The following is a 27,085-nucleotide window of genomic DNA, read 5'->3' as shown; positions in this document are numbered from 1 at the left end:
TAATCGTGAACTAACATTGGAAATGATGTCACTCATGTACTGTTCCGACCGGTGATACAACAGTGAGACTGGGGAATAATGCTGCTTATCATTGTCTACACCGATTGCCAATGACGATTCACTGGCTCTAATCTAAGTACTGCTGCTGTACATTGAGTCCCTCCCAAGCTGCAGGATGACAGAGAATTCTCTGTTTAAGTTTACAACATTCCTAAATGGAAGGGTGAATAGACAGTGATTATGATCCACATTGGAACCAATGCCATTGGCAGGAAAAGTGGCGTGAACCCGGCACCCAAGAGGACATAGGGTGCTTTCTGGTTTGTTTTTCGCTCAGGTAAGTCAACTGATGACACCACGGCCTCTGCCCTTCACTTCGTCCTGCACCGCCTGGAAAATGGTATCTCATATGACAGGATGTTATTTATCGACTTTCTCTCAGCATTATCTCACAATAATCTCTGAGGCTGATATCCTCGTTGGTTCCTAACACTTCTCCCTGTAACTGCAGTTTGGAGTTTTAAAAACAAAGACCACAGTCATCACTTGTGACAAAAACATCCCTAACTTCATCAGGGTGAGCGCTGGCCTTCCCAGGGTTGTGTGCTCAGCCCACGGCTGATGCACGACTCTACTGCTCGATCCAGTTCAAACCAAATCACCAGGCTCCCCGATGACACAACAGTGGATTGACTCATCAGCAATGAAAATGCGATGATGTACAGAGAGGAGAGAGAGCGGATAGTGCGATAGAATAGTGCGATCACAGCTCCTTGAGCCGCAATGTTCAAACTGACTGCTACTTGCAGCACATGAGCGGCTCATCAGCCAAGACAGGGGACTACGTTTCTGAGCGTGAAGCTAACAGACAATTTCTCCTGGTCTCTCAATCCCACCTCTTTTATCAGGGTATCATAACTTCTCCATTTGCTGAGTAGAGGCAAGCAGGGAGGGCTCTCTTCCCCACCCCTCTCCACCCCGCACCACCAATCTAAATAATTTTACTTGAGTACCATCAAGAGTGGCCTGACAAGTTGCATCACCATCTGGTACAGGAATTGCAAAGTGTCTGACTGAAAGACCTAACGAAGGATTGATGTGATCAGCTGGACCTCCCTTCCACTCGACTGAGATCCGTATTAGGTGTGGAGGGAATGCAGGCCCTTCGCATCGTCAATGACCCTTCCTGTCTGTCCAACAATCTCTATGACCCCTTAACATTAGACAGGATTTACCGTAGCAATGAGAAAAACCGTGAGAATGGGAAACAGTTTCTTCCCCAGGCAATGAGAATATTGTACCCCATGCCACCAGTCGCTTACCCTTTAACTTGTGTCGTAAGTTAGAAAGTTTATACCGGAAGACCATAAAATATCGGATCAGAATAGGTCATTTTGTCTATTGATTCTGTGCTGCAATTCATCATATTTGATCCATCTATCCTCTCAGCCTGCCTTCTGCCCGTATCCCTTCATGTTCCGACCACTCAAGAATATATCAATCGCTGCTTTAGATATACAGAAAGATTTGACCTCCAAAGCTGCTTGTGGCAAGAATTGCACGGAATTATTCCTCTCTGGATAGAGAAATTCCTCCTCATTTCTGTACAAAAATGGTGCCGCTGTATTCTGAAGCTATGACCTCTGTTCCGAGACTCTGCACAACAGCGAACACCTCCTCTGTGTCCGCTCTATCACGACCTTTCATCATTTGATAGGTATATATTCTCATTCTTCCAAATTCTAGTGAATACAGTCCCAGTGCCACCAGGCGCTCTTCATGTAACAAGACATTCAATAATGTTTTCGTGAGCCTACTTTGAACCTTCTCCCGTTTCAACACATCCTCTAACGATTAACGGCCCAAACCTACTCGCAATACTCCACGTGAGTCCACTTCAGTGCTTTATAGAGTCTCAGCATTACTTCATTGCACTTATATCCCAGTTGTCTTGAAATGAATGCTAGCGTTGCATTTGCCTCTCGTGGCATAGATTAAAGCGGCAAATTAACTTTTAGAGAATCCTGCACAAGGTCTTTCATCCAGTTTCACTACTTTTTTTTGTATTTTCTCTCCATTTCGAGAGCAGTCGACTCTTTCATTTCCTCTACCAAAGTGCAGGACCATACGCTTCCTGGCACTGTATTCACTCTGCCATTTAGTTTACCCATTCACCTAATCTGTGCGACCTTCTGTAGCCACTCCACTTCCTCAAAACAACCTGCTCCTCCTTCAGGTTTTATACTGCCTGCAAACTTTGCAACAAAGACATCAATTCCGTCATCAAACTCATTGACATATATCCTTAAAAGAATCGGTCTCAACACAGGCTCTATGGAGTACCTCCTGTCACCGGCGGCCAAACAGAAAATGCTCCCTTTTCGGCACTCTTCGACTCCTGTCAATCAGCCGTTGCGTTATCCATGCTGTCATCTTTCCTATAGTACCATGGGCTCATAGCTTGTTAAGCAGTCTTATTTGGCACAACTTGCCAAATGCCTTCTAAAAAATCAAGTACGGTCATCAACAGATTCTCCTTTATCTATCCTACTAGTTATTTCTTGAATGATTTCTTCAACGATTGTAAAGGCAAGATTTTCCCTTGCAGAAACCATGCGGAGTATGGCCTGTTATTTTTTCATGTTCCTCCAAGTCCCATGAGACTTCATCCTTATTATTCGACTACAACATCTGTTCAATCACTGATACCAAACTATCTGGCCCGTACTTTCTGGCTCTCTCCCTTCCTGAAGAGTGGAGTGACTTTTGCAATTTTCCAGTCTTCCAGAACCAGCCCGGAACCTAGTGCTACTTAGAAGATCATCGCCAATGCCTCCACGATCTCCCCCACAGTTTCCGAAGAACATTCTCTCTAGTTATGGTACCTTTACAAACTCCATGACCCCTGACACCTTCAACTGCCGCTATACAGTTCCTGTCTTCCTCCGTGAAGACTCAGGAAAAATATTATTTAGCTCGTCTCCAGTTACTACGTCTTCAGCTTCTTTTTCCAGCAGTCTGACAGTCACTCTCGCCCTTTTTCAGATTCTATGTATCTGAAGAGACGTTTGGAATCCTCCTTAATCGCATTGGCTGGTTTAGTTTTGTATTAAATCTTTACTTTCTTAATGATTTAGTTGCTGCCTGTTGATTTTTTAAAAGCTTCCCAATCCTCTAACCTTCCACTAATATTCGCTCCATTGCATGCCTCCTCTTTGGCTTTTATGTTCTCTTTGACTTCCCTTATTAGCCACCGTTGTGTCATCTTTCCTTCAGAATTCTTCTTCCTCTTTGGGATGTATATAGCCTCTGCCTTCCAGCTTACTTCCAGAAATTACAGCCATTGATACCCTTCTTTTCCAATTAATTCTGGCCAACTTCACTCACATGACTCTGTAGTTCCCTTGACTCCACTGAAATTCTGAAACGTCCGATTCTAGCTTCTCCGTTTTAAAGTTCGGTGCGAATTCCTTGATACTGTGATCACTTGCCTCTAAGGGATCTTTTACCTGAAGCTGTCTAATCAATTATGGTCCATTGCTCAACACCCAATCTGGAATATCTGAATCCATAGCGGCTCTAAACAGCTACTTCATAGGGACTTTGGAAATTTCCCCTCGTGGAATCAAGCACCAAACTGATTTTTCCATTCTAACTGCATATTACAATGGCCACTGTAATCTTACCCATTTGGCAAGCATTTTCCATCTCCCGTTGAAGTTTGGAGGCCAAACCCGTACTACTGTTTTAGAGCTTGTATACAACTCCCATCAGTGTCATTTTACCCTTGAAGTTCCTCACCTTTATCAGCATCTTCCAGTCCCATGTCTCCACTTCCGAATAATTTGATTTTTTTTTTACCAGCAGATCAACGCCACCCACTCTACCTTGCTGCCTGGCTTTTCGATACACCGTGTATCCTTGGATACGAAGCTCCAGGCTGTTTATTTTTTCTTTCAGCCACTATTCATTTCTGCCCTGAACCCCACCCCCCACCCCGCGCCTATATTTTTCAGAAATGCCTATAACATCATTCTGATTTGCAATTGTGCTGCAGGTTCATCTGTCTCAGTCTGTATACTGCCCCATTCAAATATAACATCTTCAGTTCTGTATGCACCCTTTTCGATATTGTCCACCATTTATATTGCATCTTGTTGACTTTAATTTTGCCCCATCGACAGCCCCTCCTCACTACATTTTGTCCCAGTCTACCAACCAGCTCCCTCATCTTCAGCTCGTTTATCCAACTTTCCTACCATATTTCTTCTATTGAAATACATGCAGCTCGGGTCAGTAGTCATACCATGCTCAACCTGAGATTCCTAGATACGTCTGTAGTCTTTCCAGCATCTCCTTCCACAACTCAACATTAACTGTTCTGGCATTCTGGTTTCCATGTCCCTGTAAAATAATGCAGTGTATTGTGGCTAAGGATATCTTGGATAAGTCGCTCATCTGGGTCTTCCACTGGATACAATTCAGTTGCACCGGCGCTGCATCTAGAAAGGGGGCCCTGTCACAACCATGGATTCGACAGGCAGCAGAGACGGCAATCACGCTCATGAAGATGTACGTTATTATTATTTCCTTGTTATAATATTTAACTCTGTTCTTTCTGTCGTAGACTTGAACCCAGTACAAAAATGCCTCGCTCCCTGATTGGTTTCGGCTTAGCCTGGGAAATTGGGCTGTTCACGAAAACTGACTCCGTGTATACATTTTATATTTAGTTACTACTTTCAGCCGCAGTGTCGGCTTCATTTTCCATTTGAGAGTTTTATTTAATGGCCCTGTTTGGCTTAGTGCTTATTTTCTTTTCTCTCTAACTCTGTTCGCATAGTCCGTGGACTATCGACTAGCTTCAGTGTCTCTCCCTCTGCACTCGGGCCACATCTGAACCTTGTGACAAGTGTCGACCACACAAAGATGGACCCATCAGAGCGAGCGAGCGAGAGAGAGAGAGAGAGAGAGAGAGAGAGAGAGGGATTCATTGGTCAGGTAAGATACAAACTACAGTCAATGGAATCTGTTCTGAGTGAAGTTACTGAGGCGATGGGGCAGATAATCTCCTGCCGACACGCCCCGTCTCATCTGGAAGAACAGGTATCGACCCCAGCCGCAATAGTTGAACAGCTCACGGCTGTCAGTCGGACTCAGATGTCAACGATCAGGCTCTCACAGCCGCCATCGACGAATTTACTGTAGACAGCCAGCATCAGCTGACAGCCATTAACTTTATCTCCAATGCAATTCAGAAACCTCTGGCTGTCTCAGTCCCACTCCTAGCATCTAATAAGCCCTTCTTTTCGGCTGCTCCGACAATCTCCGCTCACTCGCCCGGACCTGAACTGACTCTGGCCTTCGGACCTCCACAGACACCCGCGTCCTTTCCAGATTAATCTGGCTATTCCAGTTGACGACCGGGTAAACGACTGGCTCCTCTCTCGTCACACAGCATCAGGTCCACGGAGGTGCAGCTGCAGTTAGGGCGCATGCTCCTGTCTCAAGAGGAACGAGAGTGGCGCAGGTAGACAGGTTCCCGACTCTATTGTGGTGATCAGGACACTTCTGGGCGGCAAGTTCCAAGCGTCCCGTAAAAGAGAATACCCGTCAGCAGGGAGGGGAATCCCGACGGATTGATTCTCTCAGCAGTCAGCTTTCTGGTAGTGGAGGTGTCAGACCCGCCGACTGTGGTGCAGCTGGGAATCTCATGGACACCTCTCCAGCTCAAAGATGGGAAGTTCCGATTCAGGAATGAAGAGAAAAAAATCAACGTCAAGGCGCTGCACGTTTGATCTCTGTGCACCGGCCATATCAAACTTTCCCCCAATCCCTCCAACGGAGAGGTAAATCACAAACACGACAATGTCTGCAGATGCTGGAAACCCAGAGCAACACGCATGAAATGCGGAAGGAACTAAGCAGGCCTGGCAGCTTCTATCGAAAAGAGTCGACAGTGGACGTTTCCAGTTGAACCCTCCTTCAGGACTGAGATGGAATGGGGGAAATATCTGAAAATAATCGGGGCGGGCGTGGAAATGAGTTGATGGGTGAAGCCAGGTAGGTGGGAAAGCTCAAGAGCAGAAGAAAATAGAATCTAATAGGAGAGGAGAGTAGAGAATCGGAGCAGTGGGCCCAGAGAGACGTGATAAGCACGTGAGAGGACGTGAATTGTCAGAGCGGAAGAGAGGGAGTGGGAGGGAGGGGCGAAGGGAAAATATGTTAATCGGAAGGAGAAATCGATATTCATGCCATCAGGTTGCGGGGGGGGGGGGGGGCTACCCAGACGGAATATAAGGCGCTGATCCAGGACACTTCTGGGCGGCAAGATGAGGGTGGCCTCATCTTGGCACAAGAGGGGGCGATGGGTTGACACGTCGGATCGGGAATGGGAATCGGAATGAAAATGTTTGGACACCGGGAGGTCCCGCTGGGAGCTGATAGTTCAAAGGTCAGTTTATTATCAAAGCAGGTATCCATAAACAACTCTTGCGTTCTATTTTTCTCCAGAGAACCACAAAACATAGAAAGAGCATTAAAGTCGTTCAGAGAGAAAAATCAAACTCCCACCCCCTGCATAGAAAAGGAAAGACATCCCGATCATCAACCCCCAAAACCCACCCCTCCCGCACAAAAGGGAACGATAACATCGATCCGCCCCCCAAAAAAACAACCCTGCCCTGCACAACTGCGGAGGAGCTGGTGTCGTCAGTGTAGAAGCAGCCGCGTCGGGGCAGCGGACAAAATAGGCGACCCCGGAAGATTCACAGGTGAAATGCCGCCTCACCTGGAAGTATATCTGGACAACGGAGAGAGTCCGGCTGCCCGGCCCTTTCACTGTGAAACCCCGAACTCCAGATCAAATCCGTTCAAACGAATCTGGGCGAACTTTAATGACCAATAATTATAATTCCTCTCAGCGATCAGCTGTCTGAGTGATTCCCTGTCTCTGAGAGGAAGGGGTGTCTATGGTCCACATTGTCAGGGACGGGAGGTTTTCTGTTGTGATAATACACCGTGTGTGTACCCCGCTGGCAATTCTGGTGTTGTGACCCGAATCGAGACAAACACCAAGCAGCCGACTCCACGAACATCACGGCACAGCTGGACACATAACCGGGGACTTAACATCTCACAACACCGGATTCAGTGATGAAACCCGTGATAAATACGAGCGCTGTCCCACAGGTGACGTCACGCAGACCCCCCCCCCCCCACCCCCGAGCTATTAAACCGGATTCTGATATAGATATGGGAGACCCAGTACTGGTCACATGATCCCAATTACCGCAAATCGTAGTGCGAGATTGAAGCCTTTCTATTTATTTGTGTTCCTCAGAAAAGACAACAGTTCAGTTAAGTTTCCTTATGAGGTTCCGAATCAGAAGCGCAGTCTGTCTAATATTTACACAGTAAAAGCGGGAATTTGTTTATTCTTATCACGTACTGAGATACAGTGAAAATCTTGCGTGACGTACCATCCACAGAGATCAATACATTACGACAGTACATTGAGTTGATATACGACAAAACAATAACTGTAACAAAGCATTATGGCTGCAGAAAAAATGCAGTGCAGATAGACATATGGTGCAGGGTCATGTTGGGTTACATTGTGAGGTCGAGCCATTTTATCGTTTAGTTGGCTGATAACCACAGACAGGAAGCTGTCCTTGAGCCGGGTGTTACGCGCTTTAAGGCTTTTGTGTCTCTTCCCCGATGGGGGAGCGGGTTTGCAGCAAGAATGTCCAGGTTGTGAGGATCTTTGAGTTCATATCCTGCTTTTCCGAGGCAGGGGAAGTGTAGGAAGAGTCCATGGAGGGGAGGCATGTTTTCTCTGATGTTCTCTGTTCTCCGAAGTTCTCTGCCGTTCCTTGCAGTCATGGGCAGAGCATTAGTTAAAGGAAGGCGTGAAGTATCGACAAGAAGCTCAGAGACTTCGGCCTTCACCCTGCCTTGCGTAGCTGAATCCTGGACTTTCTGTCAGATTGCCGGCAGGTGGTAAGAGTGGGCTGCCTCACCTCTGTCGCTCTGACCCTCAGCATACGTGCCCCTCAGGGTAGTCTCCTTAGCCCCTCCTTTACTACCTGTGCACCCATGATAGTGTCACCACCCTAAACACTAGAACACTACAGCACAGTGCAGGCCCTTCGGCTCTCGATGTTGTGCCGACGCATATATTCATTAAAGAAAAGTACCAAACCTACGCTACCCCGTAACCTATTATTTTTCTTTCAACCATGTGCCTGTCCAAGGGGCTCTTAAATACCCCTAATGTTTTAGCCTTCACCACTATCCCTGGCAAGTCATTCCAGGCTCCCACAACCCTCTCTGTAAAAAGCTTACCCCTGATGTCTCCCCTAAACTTCCCTCCCTTAATATTGTACATACGCCCTCTGGTGTTTGTTATTGGTGCCCTGGGAAACAGGTACTGGCTATCCACCCTATCCATGCCTCTCATAATGTTGTAGACCTCTATCAAGTCCCCTCTCATCCTTCGACACTCTAAAGAGAAAAGTCCCATCTCTGCTAACCTTGCTTCATAAGACTTGTATTCCAATCAAGACAACATCCTGGTAAATTTCCTCTGAACCCTCTCCATAGCTTCCACATACTTTCCATAATGAGGTGACCAGAACTGAACACAATACTCTAAGTGTTGTCCCACCAGAGATTTGTAGAGTTGCAACATGACCTCTTTACTCTTGAACTCAATCCCCTACTAATGGTCTAGCATCCCATAGGCCTTCTTAACTATCCTATCAACCTGTGCAGCAACCTTGAAGGATGAATGGATTTGAATCTTAAGTTCCCTCTGTTCATCCACACTCTTAAGTAACGAAAATTAACTCTGTACTCAGCCCTCTGGTTTGTCCTTTCAAAATACAACACCTCACACTCATCCAGATTTAACTCCATCTGACACTTTTCTGCCCAACTCCGCATCCTGTCTATATCCTCTTGTAACCTTCGACAACTTACAGCTCCATGAACAGCTCCTCCAATCTTCGTGTCATCCACAAACTTACTCACCCATCCTTCCACCTCTACATCCAGGTCAATTATAAAAATCACAAAGAACAGGGGTCCCAGGCCAGATCTTTGCAGCACTCCACTAGTCACCGACCGCCAGGCAGAATACTTTCCTTCCACTACTACCCTCTGCTTTCTTCCTTTAAGCCAGTTTTTTTGTCCAAACAGCCAAGGTTCCACTGAATCCTGGAGGGCCCTGTCAAATGCCTTGCTAAAATCTTTGTAGACCACATCTTCCGCCCTACCCTCATCAATTTCTTTTGTTATCTCTTCAAAAACTCAATTATGCTCGTGAGGCACGACCTTCCTTTTACAAAACCATGTTGACAATACTTGAGTAGACTGTACCTTTCCAAATGCTCGTACATCCTATTCTTATGAATCCTTTCCAGTAGTTTGCATACAACCGACCTAAGACTCACCAGTCTATAGTTCCCAGGATTCTCCCCATTACCCTTTTTAAACAAGGCAAATGCATTTGCCATTCTCCAATACTCCGGCACAACCCCTGCAGCCAAAGAGGATTCAAAGATCATAGCTACTGCTCCAGTATTCTTTTCTCTCACTTCCCACAGCAACCTGGGGTATGTCACGTCCGGCCCTGGGGATTTATAAATCTTGATGTTTTTAAGAAGGTTCAACACTTCTTCTTCCTTAATCTTCACATTGACCAGCATATAGGCCTGTTCTATTTCGACCTCACCCTAATCAATTTCCTTTTGTCTTGTGAATACTGAAGCAAAGTATTCATTTAGGACCTCCAGAACCTTTTCCGCCTCTAGGCATATGTTGCATTCTTTATCCTTTAGTGGCCCCACCTTCATTCTTATCATCCTTCTGTTCGTCACATACGCATAGAACGCCTTGGGGTTCTCATTAATCCTACATGCCACCGCCTTCTCCTGCCCCCTTCGAGCCCTCCTGTCGGTTCTTTAGCTCCTTCCTGGCTACCCAATATTTCTCATGAGGCCCTCTTACTTCCTGCTTCTTATATCTTACATATGCTTCGTCTTTCCTCTTGACGAGTTGCCTCAGGTTTTTCATCAACCCTGGTACTCTTTTCCTACCAGTTTTTCCCTTGTCTCAGTGGGACAAACCTATCCTGAACCCAGCACAAGTGCTCCCTAAACTTCCTCCACATTACTTCTGTGCTTCCACCCTTGAGCATCTGTTTCCAGTTTACTCTCGCTAGTTCCTGCCTCATCCCTTCAGTTAACTCTTCCCCAGTTAAGCACGTTCCCATTTTGTCTGTTTTTTATCTTTTTCCATAGCTATGCTGAAGCTAAGGGAGTTGTGGTCACTCTCACCAAAATGTTCCACCAGCAAGAGGTCTGTCATCTGACCAGTTTCATTACCCAGAACTAGATCCAGTATGGCCTCTCCTCTCGTCGGACGGTCCTCATGATTTGTCGGGAATCCTTATTGAACACACCTGGCAAATTTAGCCTCATCTGTTCCCCTTGCAGTCAGGAGGTTCCAGTCAATTTGAGGGAAGTTGAAATCACCCATAACTTCAAACCTGTATTTCCTGCAGCATTCTAAATTCTGCATGCTTATACTTATATTGCCCCCTGCTTGTCCCTCCGAACCAACTGAGAACACATAACATCATGCCCTGGTCCTTCTACCCTAATCTCTGCACACACATTATGATTCCCACCCCGCTGCCAAACGAGTTTAAACCCTCCCCAACAGCTCTAGCAAAGCTGCCCGCCAGGATATTTGTCCCTTTCCAGTTCAGGTGCAGCCCGTCCTTTTTGTACAGGTCAGAGCTTCCCCAGAAGGGTACCCAATGATCCAGAAAATCTGAACCCCTGCACCCTGCACCAACCCTTCAGCCATACGTTTAGCTGTCATAACTTTCTGTTCCTGCCCTCTCTGTCTCGTGACATAGGCAGCAATCCCGAGATTACCACCCTTGAGTTCCTGCTTTTTAAATATTTTCTTAACTGCCTATATTCCTTCTTCAGGATGTCATCCCTACTCTTCTCTATGTCATTGGTCCCTACTTGGACCACGACATCTGGCTTCTCATCCTCCCTCTTGGGAACACTGAGAACTCGATCCGAGATATCACAGACCCTGGCTCCAGGGAGGCAACAGACCATCCTGGATTCTTGATCTTACCCACAGAACCTCTTATGTGTCCCCCTAACTATCCAATCCCCAATCACTGCTGCTCTTCACTTTTCCTTCCTTCCTTTCTGAGCCGAGGGTCCAGTCTCGCTACCAGAGACGCGACCAATACAACTTGTCCACGGTAGGTCTGCCCCACCAACAGTATCCAAAATGGTATACTTATTGTTGATGGGAACAGCCACATAGGTGCTCTGCTCTTTCCGTCTATTTCCCTTCCCATTCCTGACAGTCACCCAGCTACCTGTCTCCAGACTTTTAGGGGTGACTGTCTCCCTGAAACTAAGATCTATTACTGCCTCTGCCTGCCGAATGATCACCCACAACTCCAAACAGCTAATTGAATTTGCTGAGGACTCCACACAGACTGGCCAAATCTCAAATAATAACGAAGCAGCCTATAGAGAAGAAGTCATCACCCTGACACAGTGGTGTCAAGAAAACAACCTCTCCGTTGATGTGACATAAACAAAGGAACTGGCTGTGGACAAAAGGAGAAATAAAGACGACGGATCCGGGGTTGACAGGGTGAACAGCTTTAAGTTCCCATCATGCACAACACCGCGGATCAGAGGCACTGCAGAGCCTCTTTCACCTCAGACCATTGGGGATCCGAGTCACCCCAAGCATAAACTGATCCAACGGTACCGCAGCATAAAAGCCAGGACCAACAGGCTCCGGGACAGCCTCTTCCACCAGGCCATCAGACTGATTAACTCATGGTGACAAAATAGCATTTCTATGTTATATTTATGGTGACAAAATAGCATTTCTATGTTATATTTTGTACATACTATTTATTATAAATTACTATAAATTGCACGTTGAATATTTAGACAGAAACGTAAAGTAAGATGTTTTACTCCTCAAGTATATGAAGGATATAAGTAATAAAGTCAATTCAATTCCCTACCCATCTGGGACAATCACTATCCCACCAGCTCAATGATATATATCAATCATCTTGTTCAACCTCTGCCCTGTCTATATCCCAAAACCTCAATGACACCATCTTGTACACCCTCAGTCCAGTCTGTATCCCACCAGCTCAATTATATATATATCAACCATCTTGTTCAACCTCTACCCAGTCTGTATCCCACCACCTCAGTGATATATATCAACCATCTTGCTCAACCTCTGTCCAGCCTGTATCCCACCACCTCAATGATATATATCAATCATCTTTTTCATCCTCTGTCCTGTCTATATCCCCTCAATGAAATGTATCAACCATCTTGTATACCCTCTGTCCAGTCTGTATCCCACCAGCTCAATTATATATATATATCAACCATCTTGTTCAACCTCTGCCCAGTCTGTATCCCACCACCTCAATGATATATATCAATCATCTTGTTCATCCTCTTTCCTGTCTCTATCCCCTCAATGAAATGTATCAACCATCTTGTACACCCTCTGTATTACCTGTATCCCGTCTATGTTTATTCATCAACCATCTCTATACTACTGTTGTCTTCTTTGTGACGGATTTGGTCTCATTGAGTTACTTCTGAAATCGGTGTTTGTTACCTGGAACTACCGGAGGGTTTGTTGTACACAGCAGGAGCCACTACAATTTTAGCTTCAACGTTACCAAATGTTGGAAGCAGAGATAACAGATTGCTAGCAGGATGGGGAGGAAGTTGTTTGTATTGACTGCATTATCCCTGTATTAGATTGAACAGAAAGCTAGTGAATGTGGGACTTACATTTGCGCAACTTTGTTCAGGCCGTCACAAACATCTTGTAATCAGTCAATAGTTGTGCATCATTTAAAGTAAAAAGAGAAAATGCTGGAAACGTTCCGCAGCTCGGGCAGCATCTTGGACGGTCCCATTTCTGATACTGGGTCTTCCACAGTTTCTTTTTACGCACATCCAATCAGATGTACTGATTTTCCAGCGCATTACTTTTAATTTTATGTTAAAAGCGTTTTATTCCTGTTAGCCTATAGGAAATGCGATGGCCAGTTGTGTTGGGCAAGAATTAATTTCGCTGGCGGAGACAATGTGAAACCTTTACGCGCCTGCGGGTGTCCCGCGCCCTGGTTTTCCAGCCTGATCTCTAGCCCAGTCAGAGGATCATCAGGTTCCCATTCTGACACAGGTTGATGGAGTGTTAGATTTTGAACTCTGAACGTCCGAGACACTGCAGCATACTGCTGGCAACAAGGAGTCCTGGGCGTTTCTGCTTGAGCTGTAATTCTGGGCATATCGAGCTGTCGGTATCTGGAATTTGGCCCAGGTCAGTACTTCCACTGATGGGGGCTGGATGTTCCTCCGTTCACAATGAATCCAAAGGCTTGGGGTGCTGGGCACTGGTTGTGTGGAAATTTCTGATCGCACCATTCGCTGTGACATGTGGGAACGATGTGTAAGGATTCGGGGGTCGGTGGGTGGCAGATTCAGCAGCGTGACAATATGAGGTTTGGTCCTGGATTATCAGAGTTTCAGATCCATGTACAATGGAACCGGGGTTCCCGCTGCCCAAGTTTATGAGGTGTTGAGCCAGTATTTCTGGTCTGGGATCAGATGTTTGTTTCTGCAGTTCCTTTGGAAGCAATGACTGCGATACTCAGGAGACGATGAGTTATCATCCCATCCCTCACAGTGAGAAGCTGTGCGTAAATGGGCTGTTCCGTGTTTGCAACAGAAATAGAACAGTGAGTTTGGTCTTCAAACTCTGTTTACAAATCCCCCCTCACTGTCACCTGTCTCTCTGTCGGTGGAAATCAGGCAGAATCTAAAGATGCTGGAAATATGCACTAAAAACGGGAAATAGTTGAAACCATTTTGTCGAACGGTTGTGAACCCAAATCGCTAACTTTGTTCCACTGGAAATGGACCTGAGCACAGACGCTTGTTTTGTGATACTTAGTGGAACAGTAAAGAAAACACAGTTTTCCCCTGTGAATTATGCTGTTGCCATATTCCCTGTTATTCCTGGATGTGTTCAGTACAACTGTTGCTAAGATTGTTCACAAGCGTAATACCAGGAATGAGAGAGTTTATGTATGACAATCATTTGATGACTCTGGGCCTGTACTTTGTGCGGTTCAGAACTAAAGAGGCGGATGGAATGTTATTTAAACCCACAGAATGCTTCCATTCTGAGAGGATGTTTCCATCTGATGGAGAGCCTGTTATCTGAGAGGATAGCTTCAGAATGAAGAAGTTTCCCTTCAAACCTGAGATGAGACAACTTCGTCAGTTAAAGACTTTTCGACCTGTGGAGTGTTGCAACAGATGGTGGTTGAGGCTGTCATTTGGTATCTTTATAGCAGAGTTTAATATATTATTGATTGCTAGCGTAAGGATCATTTTTTGTTCGCCAGAACTACTGGTCGATTAATTGAATGTATGGCTAAAAGCAGCCTTTACAATTTTAGATTCATCATTTCAAAGTAGCTGCAGTGTTAACATTTGTCACAATGTAACTCATAGGGTATGACGTTGAGTTTGTTATTTCCTTTTTCAGTTACCTTTGTTGAGACATTTCCTCCATTTCCATGGTAACAAACCACGACAACTGCAAAAAGTGTTGCATAATTTTATCATTCGGTGTTCACTTCCTGTCAGGGTAGAGACAGTAGCCTCGGGAGAAAATGCAGCAGAATGACAGTGGATGCCGTCAGATTGACTGTAGAAACATAGAAAACCTCCAGCATCATACACAGGTCCTTCGGCCAACAGCGCTGTCTGAAACATGTACTTACTGTAGGAATTTCCTAGTGTTACCGGTAGACCTCTATATTTCTCAGCTCCATTAGCCGTATCCATGTACTTATCCATTAGCCTCGTAAAAGAGCCTACTCTGTCCGCCTCTAGCACCGACGCCGGCAGCCCATTCCGGGTACACACCTCTGTCTGCGTAAAAGCAAAAAAAAAAAAATGCCCTTGACACTGCCTCTGTACCTACTTCAAAGGGCATAAAGATTCTGCCCGCTCATGTTATCCATTTCAGCCCTAAGAAAAAGCTTCTGACTATCCACGCGATCAAAGTTTATCATCGTCTTCTACACTTCCGTCAGGTCACCTCTCCCTTTCATTCTCCATCGCTCCAAGGAGAAAAGGCCAGGTTCGCTCAAACTAATCCCACAAGGCATGCTCCCCAATCCAGAAAACACTTTTCTAAATTTCTTCTGCACACTTTCTATAGTTTCTACATCCTTCGGGTGGTGAGGTGACCACAACTGAATACAGTTCTCCAAGTGGGACTCAGTCCCACGGTTAATGAAGGTCAATGCACTGTATGCCTTCTGAACCACATAGCAGGTTTAAGTCTCCTGTGGACTCGGACCCCAATATCACTCTGATCCTCTACTCTTCCAGGAGTCTGATCATTAATACTAAATTCTACCATCATATTTGAGCCCAGGTTTACATCCAATCGATGTCCAGGTGTAACCTCTGACAGTTTTCCGCACTATCCACAATACCCTCAACCTAGGTGTCATAAGCAAATTTACTCATCCATCCCTCCACTTCCTCATCCAGGTCTTTTATAAACATTGCGAAGGGACGGGATAACAGAACAGATTCATGAGGGACAGCACTGGTCAGAGACCTCCATGGAGAATACGATCTGTCTACAACCTACTTTGCCTTCTGTGGACAAGCCGATTCGGAATCCAAAAAGAATGGATGTCTTGGAATCTATGGCTCCTTGCTTTCTCAATAAGCCTTGTATGGGATACCTTATCAAATGCCTTGCTGAAATCCATATACACTCCATCTACTGCTCTACTTTCATCAATGTGCTTAGTCATATCCTTTAAAAAATTCAATCAAGCTCGTAAGGCACGACCTGCCTTTCACAAACCCATGTGGACTATTGGTAATCATATTATGCCTCTCCAAGTGTTCATAAATCCTGCCTCTCAGGATCCTCTCCATAAATTTACCAACCATTAATGTAAGTCGCATTGGTGTGACTTAGTCATAACAGGGTCGTCGTCGTGTTAGATTTTAATTTGCCAGGTATTGATTGGCAACTCCATAGAGTAAGAAGTTTAAATTATTGTTAGGTGTGTTCCAGCAGGTTTCTTGAAACTATATGTAGATAAGCCTACAAGAGGAGAGAGTTTACCTGATCTGTTTTTGAGAAATAAACCTGGCCAGGGTTCAGATTGCTCAGTGGCAGAGCATTTTAGAGAAAGTGATCACAATTCTATCTGCTTTACTATAGTATTGGGCAGGAATAGGAAAATATAAGTTAGAAAAGCATTTAAATGCAGTTAGGCGAAATATGACTGTATCAGGCGGAAACTTGGAAGCATAAATTTGGAACAGATGTTCTCATGGAAATGTACAGAGGCAATGTGGCAATTGCTGAGGGGGTATCTGCATGGGGTTCTGCATAGTTACGTTCCAACGAGACACGAAACAATGGTAAGGTACAGGAACCGTGCTGTAGAAATGTTGCTGAAAATCTAGTCAAGAAGAAAAGAAAAGCTTAGGAAAGGTTCAAAAACTTAGTAATGATAGGGAACCAGAAGATTATAAGGATAGCAGTAAAGAGCTGAAGAATGAAATTAGGACAGCCAGAAGGAGCCATTTGAAGGTGTTGACGGGCAGGATTAAGTATATGAAGAGCAAAAGCATAAAACGTGAGAGAATAGGAACAATGAAGTGTGAAAGTGCAAAACAAATGAATCTGGAACCGTAGGAGATAGCAGAGATACTTAATGAATCCTTTCCTTCAGTATTCACGACAGGAAAGTATCTTGGCGATTGTAAGGATGATTTACAGCTGACTGAAAATCTTGTGCATATAGCTATTAGGAAAGAGGATGTGCTGGAGCTTTTGGAAAGCATCATTTGGATAAGACACCGAAGCCGGGGAGATGTACCAAGGATCCTGTGGGAGGCGAGGAAGGAGATTGCTGACCCTCTGACGATGTTCATTGCATCATCAGTGGGGCGGGAGAGGTTCCGGAGGATGCAAGGTTTGCGGACGTCGTTTTTATTCAAGAACGGTCGGAGAGTTAGCCCAGGAAAAATATAGACTAGTGAGCCTTTCTTCAGTGGTTGGTAAGTTGATGGAAAACATCCTGAGAGGCAGGATTTCGGAAGATTTGTAGAAGCATAATACGTTTAGGAATATTCAACATGGCTTTGTCAAAGGCAGGTCGTGCCTTACGAGCCCGATTAAATTGTTTGACGATGTACTAAACACACTGTTGAAAGTAGAGCAGTAGATGTCGTGCATACGGATTTCAGCAAGGCATTTATAAGGTACCCCATGCAAGGGTTATTGAGAAACTATGAAGGCATGTGATCCAAGGGCCTACTGCTTTGTAGATCCAAAAACTCGCTTGCTTAAAAAGAAGACAGAGAGTGGTTCTAGAATGGTCATGTTCTGCATGAAGGTCGGTGACCAGTGGCATGTCTCCGTGAACTGTTCTGGGACCCTTTCTCTTCGTGATTATTATAAATGACCTGGGTGAGGAAGTGGAAGCTTGTGTTAGTAAATCTGCTGATGACTCAAATGTTGGGGGTGTTGTGGATAGTATGGAGGGATGTCAGACGTTACCGCCGGACATCGATAGGACGTAAATCCGTGCTGAGAGGAGACACATGGACTTCAACCCAGATAAATGTGAGATGGTTCATTTTCGTAGGGCAAATATAATGGCAGAAGACAGTATGAATGATAAGACTCTTGGCAGTGTGAAGGATCAGAGGGATCGCGATGTCCGAGTCCATAGGCTATTTAAACCTGCTACACAGCTGCTCAAAGCTTTTCTCTGTGGTTAAGCAGGCTTACGGTGCATTGGCCTTCAACAGCCGTGGAATTGAGTTTCGGAGCAGACAAGTAACGTTGCAGCTATATAGGGCCCTGGTCAGAACCCGCTTGGAGTACAGTGCTCAGTTCTGATCACATCACTGCAGGAAGGACGTGAAAACCATGGAAAGGGCGCAGAGGAGATCTGCAAGGATGTTGCCTGGATTGGGGAGCAAGCCTCATGGAAAATTGTTAAGTGACCCGGCCTTCTCTCCTTGGAGCAATGGAGAATGAGAGGTGACTTGATAGAGGTGTATAGGATGATGAGAGATGTTGATTGTGTGACCGAAGCAAACTTCTTAAAGGTTGAAATCGTCCCTGCCACTTGCTCTGGCAGCTCGTTGCACAATTTCCCCGGCTCTGAATGACGACGTTCCCCCATAATTTTCTCTTAAAGTAATGAGTAATGATCTATCACGAATCACCAGATTTCGGAGCGGTTCTGGTTGACTAGAAAGTTGCAAATTTCACCTCTCTCTATAAGAACAGAGAGAGCCAGAAGAAAGGAAATTATAGGACAGTTAGCCTGACCTCGGTGGTCAGGAAGAGGTTAGAATGTATTGAGGGTGATTTATTGGGGTACAGTAATTGGGGACGAATGATGAAGAAGGTCGACGTCAGCAGGATTCCTTTGGAAGAAATCGTGTCTGACAATCTTTTGGAACACTTTGAGGAAATAATAGGTGGGATATATAAAGCAGAGGCAATGGATGTTGTTTGTTTGAATTTTCAGATGATCTTTAACAAGGTACCCCATGCAAGACTTATTGAGAAAGTAAGAAGGCATGGGATCCAAGGGGACATTGTTTTGCGGATCCAGACCTGGCTCGCCCACTGAAGGCAAAGAGTGGTTGTAGACGGGTTATATTCTGCATGAATGTCGGTCACCAGTGGTGTGCCTCAGGGATCTCTTCTGGGACCCCTACTCTTATTGATTTTTATAGATGTCCTGAATGTGGAAGTGGAGGGATGGGTAGGTAAAGTTGCTGATGACACAAGGGTTAGGGATGCTGTGGAGAATTTGGAAGGCTGTTAGAGGTCACAACGGGACATTGATAGGATGCAAAATTGGGCTAAGAAGTGGCAGATGGATTTCGATCCAGGTAAGTGTGAGGTGATTCATTTTGGTAGGTGAAATGATGGCAGAATATAGTATTAATCTTAAGACTCTTGGTAGTGTGGAGGATTACAGGGATCTTGCGGTCCGAGTCCATAGGACTCTCAAATCTTAACTCTCTGTTTAAGAAGGCATACGGTGCATGGGACTTCACCGATCTTGGAATTGAATTTAGGAGCTGGGAGGTAACGTTGCAGTTGTGTGGGACCCTGGATAGACCCCACTTGGAGTACTGTGCTCAGTTCTGGTCGCCTCACTACAGGAAGGATGTGTAATTCATAGAAAGGGAGCAGAGGAGATTTACAAAGATGTTGCCTGGATTGGGGAGCATTCCTTATGGGAATAGGTTCACTATGAGAATAGTGAACTCGGTCTTTTCTTCCTGGAGTTACGGAGGATGAGAGGTGACCTCATAGAGGCGTACAAGATGATGAGAGGCATTGGTCGTGTAGATAGACAGAGGCATTTCTCCAGGATTGAAATGGCTATCACGAGAGATCATAGTTTTGAGGTGCTTTGGAGTAGGTACAGAGGAGATATCGGGGTACGTTTTTTTTACGCAGTGGTGAGTGCGTGGTATGGTCTTCCGGCGGTGGTGGTATTGGAAAAATAGGTCTTTTCAAGACTCTTGGGTGTCCACATGAAGCTTAGAAAAATAGAGTGCTATGTGAAAAGACGAGGTAGTTCTAAGTTAGGGACATGTTCGGCACAGCTCAGTGGGCCCAAAAGGCCTGTATGTTTCAATGTTTCTGTGGGAATCGAACCCGCACTCTGAGAACCGAGGGCATGGAGCGAAGGGGACTGCGAAGATTCCGAGGGAAGAATTAAAAATGCAGCTGGTGTAAAATGCTGTGTGTTGGTCCGGCAGTGTGTGAGAGGTGAGGAGCAGAATCACCAGTTCAGGTGCGAGACCCTCCACACGTCATGTGATCGAGTTTCTCGCTCCCATTTCAAACGCAGATAAACAGCACACGCGGTTTCCGCTTTCGAGGCCCCGCTCCCGTTCTCACGGTTCCCGGATGGGCGGTGGTTTTCTCTCCGTTCTCTGTTGAAGGAGACCGTCGGCTGGGAGCCGGTGGACCGATCGCTGTCTGCGGGACTGATTGATCAAGTTCTCATTGGTCAGTATTGAGGCCGGTCACTAGGGGTAAAGGCGACCAACAATTTCCTATTGGTGAGTACTGAAGCCGATCCCGGGGGTGGTTGTTGGGAACCTGATGTTGGGCAGAGAGTCCCGTCAACTTCCTCGAACTGGCGGCCTCGTCCCGCTTCCTGGACACAACCTGTCGTGGTCGGTCCGGGTTATGGGACCTTCACACTGAAACGCCTGAGATGAGCCGCCGCTCAGCCCCTGGTGTTCTGGTCCCAGGAGCGGGATGAGGTGGTGATGCCGAAACTGAACCCATCCATTAAGATGTACCTGGTGAACTTTACCTCCATCACCTGGCCCGGTATCGGATCCAAGCGACAGCTAGTTCGACGCCTGGGGTCGATAATTGTTTTACATATTTCCAGCACACTGGAAGCGGCCGTTGGTCTCGTTGTGTTCTTGCAGACAGCAAGGGTTAAACAGAGTAATCGCACCCTCGGAAGACTGCTCCACGTGTATGAGTAGTTTCATCTTTCCCCCGTTCAGACAGGAGAGTGAGATCCAGATCTCAGAGGACTGGGAAGTTTATTTCCAGCATGACATGCAGTCAATGTTTCCCAATATGTGGCCCTATTAATGGGAGAATTCAGTATCTTTCATGTATCTGGGATTCTCGGCGATGTGTACACTCCCTCCAGAATTTCCAATGGAGCAACTCAGACCGTCTAATATTTCCTCACGGTTAAAATGGAGAATCCCTATTTTTTCATGTAAGGATGTGCAGTGAAATGATGCCTTTGGTGTCATCCACACAGATCAATACATTACAACAATACATTGAGGTGATATAAGGTAAAAGAAACCCAGAAGGTATCAACTCATTATGGTTACAGAGAAACTACAGTGCAGGTAGATATGTGATGCAAGTTCACATCTTGTTAGATTGTGAGGCCAAGGGTCCATCTCATCACACTGGGGCACATTCAATTTGCTTCTAACAGCAAAATAGAAACTGTCCTTGAGCCTGGTGGCATGTTTCTGTTTTATTTGATCTTCGACCCAAGAGGAGGGTGAGAAGAGAGAATGTCCAAGACTGTGGGGATCTTTCCTTATGTTGGCTGCTTTACGAGTCAGCGTGAAGTGTAGACAGAATCCATGGAGAGGAAGTTAGTTTCTATGATGTACTCAGCTGTGTTCACAGTTCTCTGCTATTTCATTCAGTTAAAGGAAGAGCAGTAACCGTATGAAGATATGAAGCATCGGGATGGGATACTTTCTGCGGTGCATTGATAAAGCGTGTGGAGTAGAAAGGGGCATTTTCTAGAGTTCTTATTGCTTCGACTGTCTTTGTGGTATTGTAATCTGTTATCTACTAGTGCGTATTATTATTTCAGTATTTCTGTATTACTGGAGGACCATCAGAGTTTGCCCTTTATGCCATCTGATAATCCCCTGCCCATTTTGTTCATCCTCTACCCAGTCTGCATCCCACCACCATAAATGATATATATCAACCATCTTGTTCAACCTCTGCCCAGCCGGTATCCCATTGATGCAATGATATATTTCATCAATATCTCTTTCAATCTTTGTATTCATTGTGAAGTGTCATTTTGCATCTTTTCCAGAATTTTTTTTTGATAGCTGGGACTGCCAGAGGTTTAATTGAACACAGCCCGTGGCAGGGTAAAGGCAGTCATTTCAATTTTAGTTTCACCGTCACAAAATGGCTGCAGGGTAATCTTTGTCACAATGGAACTTATAGCATATGAAGCTGAGTTTGTTATTTCCTTTCTCGGTTATTTTCGGTGAGCCACTTCCTCTGTCTCCACGGTAACAGCCAGTCGGAGTTGCAGCAAGTGTTGCACTTCGTTACCGCTCTGTGGTCACCGCCTTTCAGCGGAGAGACAGTGGCCTCGGGAACAAAAGTAACAGAATGATAGTGGGAGGAAAGGATGCTGTGAGTATTGACTGTATCGAATATATTACACTAGGATCGGAATGAACTCAGAACTAACAAATTGGTTGGGGTGGGGTGCCTTTTACAGTCTAGGGTGGCAATCAGTAACTAGCTGTGCATTACTGTGGCAGGAAGTTTAAAGTCAGGAGGTGAACATGCTGGAACCGCTCAGCAGATCGGCAGCATCTCGGACAGTCTCAGTTCTGAAACAGAGTCTTCCACAATCTGTCCTTTCAGAGATGTCGTCTGATGTACTGAGTTCCCAGCGTTTTCTACTTTATAATTTTTCGTTTTGTTCCTGCTACACTGCGGAATACATAACAGGCAGCTGTGCTGGGCAAGATCCCACAGAGCAAGAAGATTTTGATCAGATGTGCTCGGTTTAACTGCTGGAGACGGGCTGAAGTGTATACGCATCCTTTATACAGACCGGGGACTAGCCTGAGCACTGGCCCCGGCAGAGGGTCATTAGGTTCCAATTCCACCTTAATTTTGAATCGGAAATGGCAGGAACACCTGCCGGCAAATCGCCGGCACCAAAGCGTCTTTGTATGGGTGAGAATATAGGGCCGGTGAATCTGAGGATATGGAACTGGCAGTATACGGGCTTCCGTCCAGGTTCGTAATTCGACAGCTGGGATCGGAATTTTCTCAGTCTGTTCTGAAGCTGAAATCCTGGGCGGTTGGGCATTGGTAATGGGGAAGTTAGCGTCTAAACAGCCAAATAGGACATCATATCTGTCAGGTATTTTGGATATTATTTAGGAGTAAACTAGGGAGTTGGGTGAAGTTGGGCAGTGATGTTGTTCATCTGAACTTTGGTAAAGTATGTAACAAGATCCCGCATGGCAGCTGATCTGGAAGGTTCGGTCACGTGGGATTCACGGGGAGCTGGCGAGATGGATTCACACCGAGCTCGAGAACAAGAAGCAGAGAAGCAGAGGGAGATGATTAAAGATGGTTTGAGCGAATGTAGCCATGTGACGATTGGGATGTGTGTGGCAGTGTTGAGCCCTCTGTACTTCACTATTCATGTCATCAGTTTAGCAAGTTTGAATTGAACTGATTTCTTACATCCTTCAGATATATGAGTAAAAGTCTTTAGGTTACGTCTCGGTCTAAATGTGCAATGTGCAATCAAAGTAATTTATAATAATTTAAAATAAATTGAAGAGTCCATATAAAATAGATTACCTCAAATCAACGTGAGTTAATTAGTCTGACGACCTGGTGGAAGAAGCTGTTCCGCTGACTGTTGGACCTGCCTTTTATGCTGCGGTACCGGTTGTCAGATGGTAGCAGCTGGTATTGATTGTGGTTGGGGTGACTCTGGTCCCCAATGATCCTTCGGGCCCTTTTTACAAACCTGCCCTTGTAAATGTCCTGAATAATGGGAAGTTTACAACTACAGATGCGCCGGGCTATTCGCACTACTGTCTACAAAGTCCTGCGATAAAGGGAGGTACATTTCCCATACCAGGCAGTGATGTAGCCAGTCAGGATGCTCACAGTTGTAGCCCTATAGAAAGTTCTTAGGATTTGGGGGCCGATACCGGACTTACTCAAACCCGAGGTGAAAGAAGGGCTTTTGTGCCTTTTTCACCACGCAGCTGGTGTGAACAGACCACATGAGGTCCTCGGTGATGTGGATGCCGAAGAACTTAAAGCTCAGCCCCACATCCATTAATGTAAGTAGGAGTTAGCCCGTCTATGCTCCTCCTGTAATCCATAACCAGCTCCTTTGTGCTTGTGTCATTGAGGGAAAGGTTGTTGTTTTGCCACTACTGTGTAGAGAGATGACTTCTTCCCTGTAGGCCACGTCGATATTGCTTGAGATGAGGCAAATCAATGTAATCTCGACGACAAACTTAACTAGGAGATTAGAGCTGTGCGTGGCGACACAGTCATGGGTATACAGGGAGACTAAATTCGGGTGACTGGTTGATAAGGCAACAGGTGAGAATGAATTTCAAAGACATCTTGGCCAATTATGGAGATGGAATGAAGAATGGCAAATTGTTTTCAACTTGGACAAGTGAGAGATGGTGCAGTTTTGACAGTCAAACTAGGTGGGACTGGTATAGTGAATGGGAGGGCACCGAGTGTTGTGTAACAGAGCGAACTGGGAGTACAGGAGTACAGTTCACTGAAAGTGGACATTCAGGTATAGAGGGTGAAAAAGAAGGCTTTAATCAGCAGTTAGGGCATTTAGTTCCGGATTATGGATATTATATTTTAGTTATATAAGTTGCTGCTGCGGATACACAGTGTATCATGTAGTTGTGTTGACCCTACTGCAGGAAAGATATTGTCAATCTGGAGAGGGTGCAGAAAATATTGATGAAGATTTTGCCTGGACTAGAACATAGTAATAGAATACTACGGCAATTTACAGGCCCTTCGGCCCACAAAGTTGTGCCGACCCTCAAACCCTGCCTCCCATATAAACCCCCCAGTTTAAATTCCTCCATATAGCTTTCTAGTAGTCTCTTAAACTTCACTAGTGTATCTGCCTCCACCACCGAATCAGGCAGTGCGTTCCACGCACCAACCACTCTCTGAGCGAAAAACCTTCCTCTAATATCCCCTTTGAACTTCCCTCCCCTTACCTTAGAGCCATGCCCTCTTGCACTGAGCAGTGGTGCCCTAGGGAAGAGGAGCTGGCTGTCCACTCTGAATATTCCTATTAATATCTTGCACACCTCTATCATGTCTCCTCTCATCCTCCTTCTCTCCAAAGAGTAAAGCCCTAGCTCCCTTAATCTCTGATCATAATCCATACTCTCTAAAACAGGCAGCATCCTGGTAAACCTACATGTACCCTTTCCAATGCTTCCACTTACTTCCTATTCTGAGGAGACCAGATCTGGATACAGTACTCCAAGTGTGGCCTAACTAGAGTTTTATAGAGCTGCATCATTCCATCGCGTCTCTAAGACTCTATCCCTCGACTTATGAAAGCTAACACCCCATAAGTTTTCTTAACTACCCAATCTACCTGTGAGGCAACTTTCAGGGATCTGTGGACATGTACCCTCCGATTCCTTTCCTACCCCACACTACCAAGTACCCTGCCGCTTTCTTTGTACTCTGCCTTGGAGTTTGTCCTTCCAAAGTGTACCACATCACACTTCGCTGGTTTGAACTCCATCTGCCACTTCCCAGCCCACATCTGCATCCTATCAATGTCTTGCTGCAATCTTCGACAATCCTCTTCACTACCTACAACACCACCAACCTTTGTACCGTCTGCAAACTTGACAACCAACTCTTCTTCCCCCACATCCAGGTCGTTAATAAAAATCAGAATGTAGAGGTCCCAGAACAGATCCTTGTGGGACACGTCAAGTCACAACCTTCCAATCTGAATGTACTCCCTCCACCACGACACTCTGCCTTCTGCAGGCAAGTCAATTCTGAATCCACCTGGCCAAGCTTCCCTGGATTCCATGCCTTCTGACTTTCTGAATAAGCCTAGCATGTGGAATCTTGTCAAATGCCTTACTAAAATCCATGTAGATCACACCCACTGCACTACCCTCATGTATATACCTGGTCATCTCCTCAAAGAGCTCTGTCAGGCTTGTTAGGCACGATCTGCCCTTCACAAAGGCATGCTGACTGTCCCTGATCAGACCATGATTCTCTAAGTGCCCATAGATCTTATCTCTAAGAACCTTTTTCAACAGCTTTCCCAACACAGACGTAAGGATCTCTGGTCTATAACTACCTGGACTATCCCTACTATCTTTTTTGAACAAGCGGACAACATTCGCCTCCCTCCAATCCTCCGGTAGCATTCCCGTGAACAACGAGGACATAAGGATCCTATCCAGAGGTTCAGCAATCTCTTCCCTTGCCTCGTGGATCAGCCTGGGGAATATTTCGTCCTAATCCGTCCTAATGTATTTTATTGTATTAATGTATTAATGTATTTTAACAAATCCAACACCTCCTCTCCATCAATATCAACATGCTCAGAACATCAACCACACTCATTTTGTCCTCACCGTCATCAAGTTCCCTCTCAGTGGTGAATATCGAAAAGAAGTATTCATTGAGGAACTCGCTCACTTCCACAGCTTCCAGACACATCATCCCAATTTTATCTTTAATCGGCCCTACCTGCACTCCTGTCATCCTTTTTTTCATTACATAATTGAAGAATGCCTAGGGGTTTTCCTTTACCCTACTCACCAAAGCCTTCTCATGCCCCCTTCTTGCTCTTCTGAGCTCCTTTCTTGCTACCCTATATTCCTCAATAGACTCATCTGATCCTTGCTTCCTAAACCTCATGTATGCTGCCTTCTGCCACCTGACTATATTTTCCAATTCACTTGTCACCCATGGTTCCTTCACCCTACCATTCTTTATCTTCCTCACCGGGACAAATTTATACCTAACATCCTGCAAGAGATCCTTAAACATCGACCACATGTCCATAGTACATTTCCCTGCAAAAGCATCTTCCGAATTCACACCTGCAATTTATAGACTTATAGCCTCATAATTTGCTCTTCCCCAATTAAAAATGTTCCTGTCCTCTCTGATTCTATCCTTTTCCATGATAATGCTAAAGGCCAGGTCACTGACCTCCAGATGCTTACCCACTGACAGATCTGTGACCTGACCCAGTTCGTTACCTAATACTAGATCTAATATGGCATTCCCCCTAGTCGCCCTGTCAACAAATTCTGACTGGAATCCATCTTGGACACACTTAACAAACTCTGCCCCATCTAAATCCTTGGAACTGATCAAGTGCCAATCAATATTAGGGAAGTTAAAGTCACCCATGATAAGAACCCTGTTATTTTGGCACCTTTCCAAAATCTGCCTCCCAAACTGCTCCTCGGTACCTCTGCTGCTACCAGGGGGCCTATAGAATACCCCCACTTGAGTAACTGCTCCCTTCCCGTTCCTGACTTCCACCCATACTGACTGAATCATAGGGCTG

General features: G+C 45.5%; 1 protein-coding gene across 4 annotated transcripts in view; it reads left to right on the top strand.

The window, feature by feature from the left end:
* Positions 1 to 22,011: 22,011 nt before the first annotated feature.
* The window catches only part of LOC132386665 (NACHT, LRR and PYD domains-containing protein 3-like), a 48,606-nt gene continuing 43,532 nt past the window's right edge, over positions 22,012 to 27,085 (top strand). For 3 of the 4 annotated variants that reach the window (XM_059959000.1, XM_059959001.1, XM_059958998.1), the window contains exon 1: positions 22,064 to 22,128. The gene's annotated coding sequence lies outside the window, so the exon portion shown is untranslated. Of the gene's footprint in view, positions 22,129 to 27,085 lie in introns of all 4 variants that reach the window. The other variant, XM_059958999.1, reaches the window with a different exon arrangement.

The sequence above is a fragment of the Hypanus sabinus genome, unplaced genomic scaffold (assembly GCF_030144855.1).
Source record: "Hypanus sabinus isolate sHypSab1 unplaced genomic scaffold, sHypSab1.hap1 scaffold_125, whole genome shotgun sequence".
Classification (NCBI taxonomy): Eukaryota; Metazoa; Chordata; class Chondrichthyes; order Myliobatiformes; family Dasyatidae; genus Hypanus; species Hypanus sabinus.
The sequence above is the reverse complement of the archived record's forward strand: the minus strand, read 5'-3'. Positions and strand labels throughout refer to the sequence as shown.